The sequence below is a fragment of the Falco cherrug genome, chromosome 4 (assembly GCF_023634085.1).
Source record: "Falco cherrug isolate bFalChe1 chromosome 4, bFalChe1.pri, whole genome shotgun sequence".
Lineage (NCBI taxonomy): Eukaryota > Metazoa > Chordata > Aves > Falconiformes > Falconidae > Falco > Falco cherrug.
Genome location: NC_073700.1, coordinates 42,245,536 through 42,251,543, shown reverse-complemented (window position 1 = coordinate 42,251,543; position 6,008 = coordinate 42,245,536).

The window sequence follows — 6,008 nt, the reverse complement described above, 5'->3', positions numbered from 1 at the left end:
CGCTGACTAAGGACACTTGCCAAAGCTCACCTTTACAGAAAAGTGTCCACAATTTGAACGGCTAAATTGAAAGTAAAGCAATAAAGAGTACACTCCAATGGAAGTGGCATTGAACCTGAATTCATGTATTCATTTTTAATTATTCTTTGCATCCTTGGGCAAAATCCTTATGCCTGCATACAGCAGAGCATCCAACCACCTAAGTAACACATGTAAATCCTACAAGATCTGAGGTGCAGTGCTAAAATAGAGCCTCATTGCTCTTGCTACCACTTTTACTAGTTTTCCATCTGTTAAAATGGATATAAAATTAGTCCTGTTTTCCTGCTCTTACCTGCTTTGAGAGGAAGGGGAAAAGCAGGAAAGGAGAAGATAAGGTACAAGACAAAGGACCATGACATAAGGGTAATTATGCCTATCTTAAGAACTTTAATTTTTTTTCTTAAAATATTATCTTGTGGGGGATGCAATTTGAAAGGAATTTAAGAGGTTTCCAGTGGTTATGTTTAATGTACATGGAAGTAATCTAAATGGTTGGGAAAATATTGACTGGAAGCTAAACATGTTTATGTTACATTAAACTAAATATTAGAATTGCTTTTTCAGCACTTCAAATGCAAGAAACTGCCTAGTGCTTTTACCGGCACTCATAAGAAATGTTAAAAGGCCTTTTTCCTGCTATGTTTTAAAAGGAAGATAGGCAGTATAAGCAAAACTGCAGACTGATTTCTTTATTGTGCTGGGATGTCCAGCTACACTCCAACTGATCAGAGAGGTTTTTGTTTACATATTCTGCATAAAGTTGTCCAGCAAACTTCAAATGAACTCATGCCAGGACCCAAAATGCAGTGTACTCGATGGACAGGGGGAGCTTTCCCCTGCCCCTTTCCCCTTCGCTGAGCCAGCTGGGGGATGCTAGTCCAAATATCAGCAATAGGTGAGCTTATGATTTAGGAGTCTAGTAAATTATATGGAAGGATTAAAAGAAAAAACACCTAAAACCTATGGTGGCAATACTGTAGGCTAGATTTTTATCTCAATTCAGGTCGTATGAACCTAACTAACTCCTTCATTGGAGGCGCTGACCTCTAGATCAGGCCCTGTGGTCACTGCCTGGACAGGCAGGAACAAACCCGCTGCGGCTGGGTGCGGGCATCTGTGCAACATGTCTCTCTTTAGCTTTTCATACCTTGCAAAGAAGGATAAACCTGTGATCAGCCAGGCCTTGCTGACAGCTCACTTCAAAGCAAGTTTTTTATTTATTCTGAAGTATTTTAAATAGCCCCCCTAAAAAAGCTGAAGTCCCCATCATCCCTACACAGGCTCAACTGCCAGAATATTTAGCAACGCATATAACAGAAGGCACAATCATCACTATGCCTTTAATTCTTAAAATAAACTACTAGGAAAGAATTAATGTTTTTGCAAAATAAGTTGGATTGGGGGTTTTTTTGGTCATTTGGTTGCTTTTTTCTGAGCCCTGACTGGATTGAATACAAAAAGGAAGGCAAGTTAAAAGTACAAAGCCTATAAAACCTAGTGTTCCAGGGAGCAAGTGCAGGCACCTAGGAAATCGTTGTTGATTGTAGCTAATATCTATGATAATTAAGCTAAAAATACCCACAAAGCAATAGAATTTGCAGAGATGACTCTATTGTCTTAAGCAAATAATGAAGCAAGGAACAGTTAAATTGATCCCATGACTCTCATTTCAATGATAAAGCAGCAGCAACTGTTAATCTATAGCACTCCGTTTAGATTACAAACCTAACATGGATCGGGCAATTTCATTAGAGATGATACAGCTAAGAGAGAAATGCTGGCAGGGAAAGAAAGGCATCCCCATGGAAATCAAACTGTCCTGAGAATTTCTTGCTGCTCTGTACCCAGAAGCATAATGAGGGAAGAGGTCTCACAAACACCAGGTAGATCTGTAGGGAGCCTTCGGTGTCCACCCAATTCCCTTTTATTTTACCCCAAAGGCTACCAGGGTACACCGGGCTGAAGCAGCTCCCCAAGTGCAAGCTGCCTCGGGTGGTCAGGGCGCCTACTCCAGCCAGGAATCATGGGGAAGGGGCAGCTGGGAGGGAGGGGGGTAAGTTCACCCCCACCCACGGTCAGAGCCCCAGGAACCACCCCGACGGTGCTTCTGGATAGCCTCCAGCAAGGCACACACATGCATCCTCAAGGACAGAAGGAGCAGATGGGGAACTTTCTTTTTTCTCTCCTCTTTTTAGTCTTGTCCCTGAAATCAACACATGATCTAAGAGCCAACCAAACTCACCCACAGATACCAGCACTGCCTGGAAGAGACAGTTTTCTTTTTAAATTAGATCCTTTCAGACACTCACACAAATCCATAGATATCACAGGGCCTGCCGAGCTGGAGCCAACGAGCATCCACAGAGCGATGCTGTAGGTGAGGGAAGGAGGGAAAGGCTTTCACTATCTCTGCTGGCAGCTGCATGGAGCTTATGGGAGTAAAAACTTTCTGTTCTCACTGAAGGTTAGCAGGCAGGACTATAAATATCCACATGGAACATATTTACTGAAGGATTGAGTGCCATACTAACAGCTTTTTTTTTTTTTTTTTTTTTATGGTCTCGCCATATATCACAGGTACTAGCAACTTTCTGACATGAAGTCAGAGAATAATTGAGGTGAGAAGGGACCTCTGAATGCCTCCAGTCCAGCCTCCTGATCAAAGCAAGGACAACTTTGCTGCTAAGGGAGGTTGCAGAGGGCCTTGCCCAGCTCAGTTCAGACAAATTTCAAGGATGGAGAGCCCACAGCCTCTCCAGGGAATCTGTTTCTGTGCTGCATAACCCTTATTCTAATTATTTTTTTCCATATATCAAAGGACAAAATTTCATAGAATCACAGACTGGTTTGGGTTGGAAGGGACCTTAAAGATCACCCAGTCCCAGCCCCCTGCCACGGGCAGGGACACCTCCCACCCACCCAGGTGGCTCCCAGCCCCGTCCAGCCTGGCCTTGGACATGCCGGGGATGGGGCACCCACAGCTGCTCTGGGCTTCCCCTTGCTCCAACACATGACCATTACCTCATCATTCTGCAGCACGCTGCTGCAGAGACTCTGACTCCATCTTCTATACAATCCCCTTCCATTAGTGGAAGATAGCAATCAGATGTCCCCTTAGCTTACCTTCTCCAGGCTAAATAAACTCAGCACTCTTAGACTCTCCTGACATACCACGTGCTCCAGCCTCCTGAACATCCCATTGACCCTCTGCTGGACTCACTCCCACTTGTTGACCTCTCTCTAGCACCGGGGTACACCAAAAACAGTTTTCCAACTGTGAGATGGAACCTCACAAGCGCTGAGTCAAGGGGAATGGTTGATCTGTTGGCTACAGTCTTAACCAAATAGCCTGACACACAGTCAGGCTTCAGCATCTTAAACCCACTGCTCACATTCAGCTTATGGCCCACCAGGACCCCCAGGTCCTGTCCGCAGAGCTCCCCCCAGCCTGCCAGTCCCCAGCCAATGCTGCCGATGCATCCCAGAGGCAGGACTTGCTGTGTTTGTCCTCACGGAATGTCATGAGGCTCTTGTTAACCTGTTCCCCAGGCTTGTCAAGGTCTTTGCCTATCTTTGAAAACAGATGCTAGAAGTATTGATAACATCTTCTGTGTGCCTGCACGGGAAAAGGAGTAACTGTCTCATAAGGTTTCTGTATATATATGCAGGCTCCCAGGTGTCATGCTGTTTTACACCAATACTCTACATTTTTTACAACACTCATAAAGGACAAGGAAAACCCAAATCCCAACTGACATCAAGAAGAGTTTTTACTGACTGCAATGACCTTGAAAATACTCCAGTCGTATCAGTGCAACAGCAGGGATCAGGATGTCAGCATTAGTGCTGGAATGGAGTTGTTTTAACATGACTTTACTGAAAAGAAAGGAAGATTTAGTTGCTGCTCAAGGGGGGGGGAGGGGCTTGAAATCTATAACCGGTATCCCTGTTTAAAATTCTGTTACCAAAATTTATGACACACACTGAGTCCCATTTTTCCTCTCCTAAGAGCATTTCTTTCAGCCATTCATTTTGCATTTCATGAGACACTTCTGTAGATGCAGTGAGCTATATCACTGTATTCTGCTTATATAGCAACTAGACATCTACTCACTTCAAAACTTGCGTGTATTGTGATGACTGTATAGAATATCTCAATGAAAGTCTACTGCATCCTTGATAATTTATTTGTATCCAAGTGGTAATATTCCTTGCAGCCCTTGGAAAGGCTGTTCTAAGCCATGGGGTGGGTGTTCACAAAGCATAACCTCCTGTGCCTAGATACTTCCAAGAACTCATCCTATGTGAGGGATCTCCTTTATCAAGGAGTTTTGTAAAACATTGCCTCTCCCTAATGAAATTTCCATTTTTCTCCTCCCTTGTTGCAATTACATATGCATTTTACAAGTACACCATGGCTGTGCTGCTTTAATTTTATTATAATACTCAGGGAATAATTAGTTCTGTATCTTCTAATGAAGAACAAATGTATGCATTCAAAAATTAAATATTTACTTTCCAAAGAGCCATCACGAGTTGTTGTGAGTGCTTGTCTTCATTATGTGTGGAAAATTAAATGCACTCTGTATAATAATTCTGCTGGTATAATAAAGGATTATGCATGACAAGGGAAAAGTGACCCAGTTCAGCAGGAAAAAGCCCCACACCCTTCTCATGAATTTTTAGTTCATATTGCAATAGGCTCAGGTCTTATCAAATATAACAAGTCTGGGCTTCATTTACTGTATTAAGAGACACTGATTGCTCAGGAGGTACAACACTAACCCAGTTTACAGTTTTGAGGGAAACCTTGGGTGGCACCAAATGTCAGGTGCCACACGAAATGTAGGCCATCAGAAGGGTTCTCATTCCCTTCCCAGGTCCTGACAGAGATTTGATTGTGTGGGAACTCTCCAAATAAAAAATAAACCCAAAATTTTAAAAAAGCCCAAAAGAGTCGGGATTTACTGAATATCTGAAATCTATAGAGTGGGTGAATTGAAAACTTGACAAATTACTGGAATTCTATACCTAATCATAAGTAGGGTGGGAAGCTCAGGAAGACAGCTCAAGGCAGATCAGAAAACATTAAAGATCCTGCTTTGGATCTTATTTTAACAGATCATAATTGTGCACTACTCATTGTAACCACTGCAGACAAAATCAGCATCATGGATGTCTTTGTAACAGACATGCCCTAGCCAAACACATTTCCGTAGCACTTGCTAGATCTAAAACCTGAAAGTGTCCTCTTTTCTCTTTCTTGGCCACATCAGTCGAGTGTGGCGCCTGCTCTCCCGCCCAGCCAGTGCCGTTGTCCACCTTTGCTGGCACTGGGGAATCTGTTTTTTCCTCATGTTCTTTGGAACTTTCATAACGCTGAAGCTTTTGAATTTTGGCCCTTGCCTTGAGGCTATTAAACAGTTGTTCCAGCCTTTTTTTGATTAGATTTCTTAACTTCCAACTTGCTTTAGGAGGTGAAAACATAGAGATAGACCTTTAGCTTTTTGCATCAACCAATCTATTTCTAAACCACCAGCAATTTCTCTCTCTCTGCAGATATGCTAACCTCCCGTCACTACATAAAGGAGGTTTAAAAGTTTCTAGGACACAGAATATATACAAGCACAGAATTTTGAACAGCTTTTCCCTATGGATTTGATGTACTATTTGAGGCTTACAAGGCATTACCCAAACTGACTCACAAGGGTTTCGCTTTCCCAACAGAACTAGCAATAACCACAACTGTGGCATGACGTGCCAGCCATGCTCAAGCCCCAGTGAAACGCCCCGTACTCGGGCACACAAGGTGCACACGTGCTGCCAGGGCGGCCTGGTTTCGCCGTGTGCCAGCGGCGTGGTGGGAGCAGGCGTGGGCTGGGGGCACGGGGGCAGCTGCCTGCAGGCACAGACCACCACCCGCTAGGCAGGGAGCAGCACCGGGGGGGGGGGGGGTGGGGGGGGGG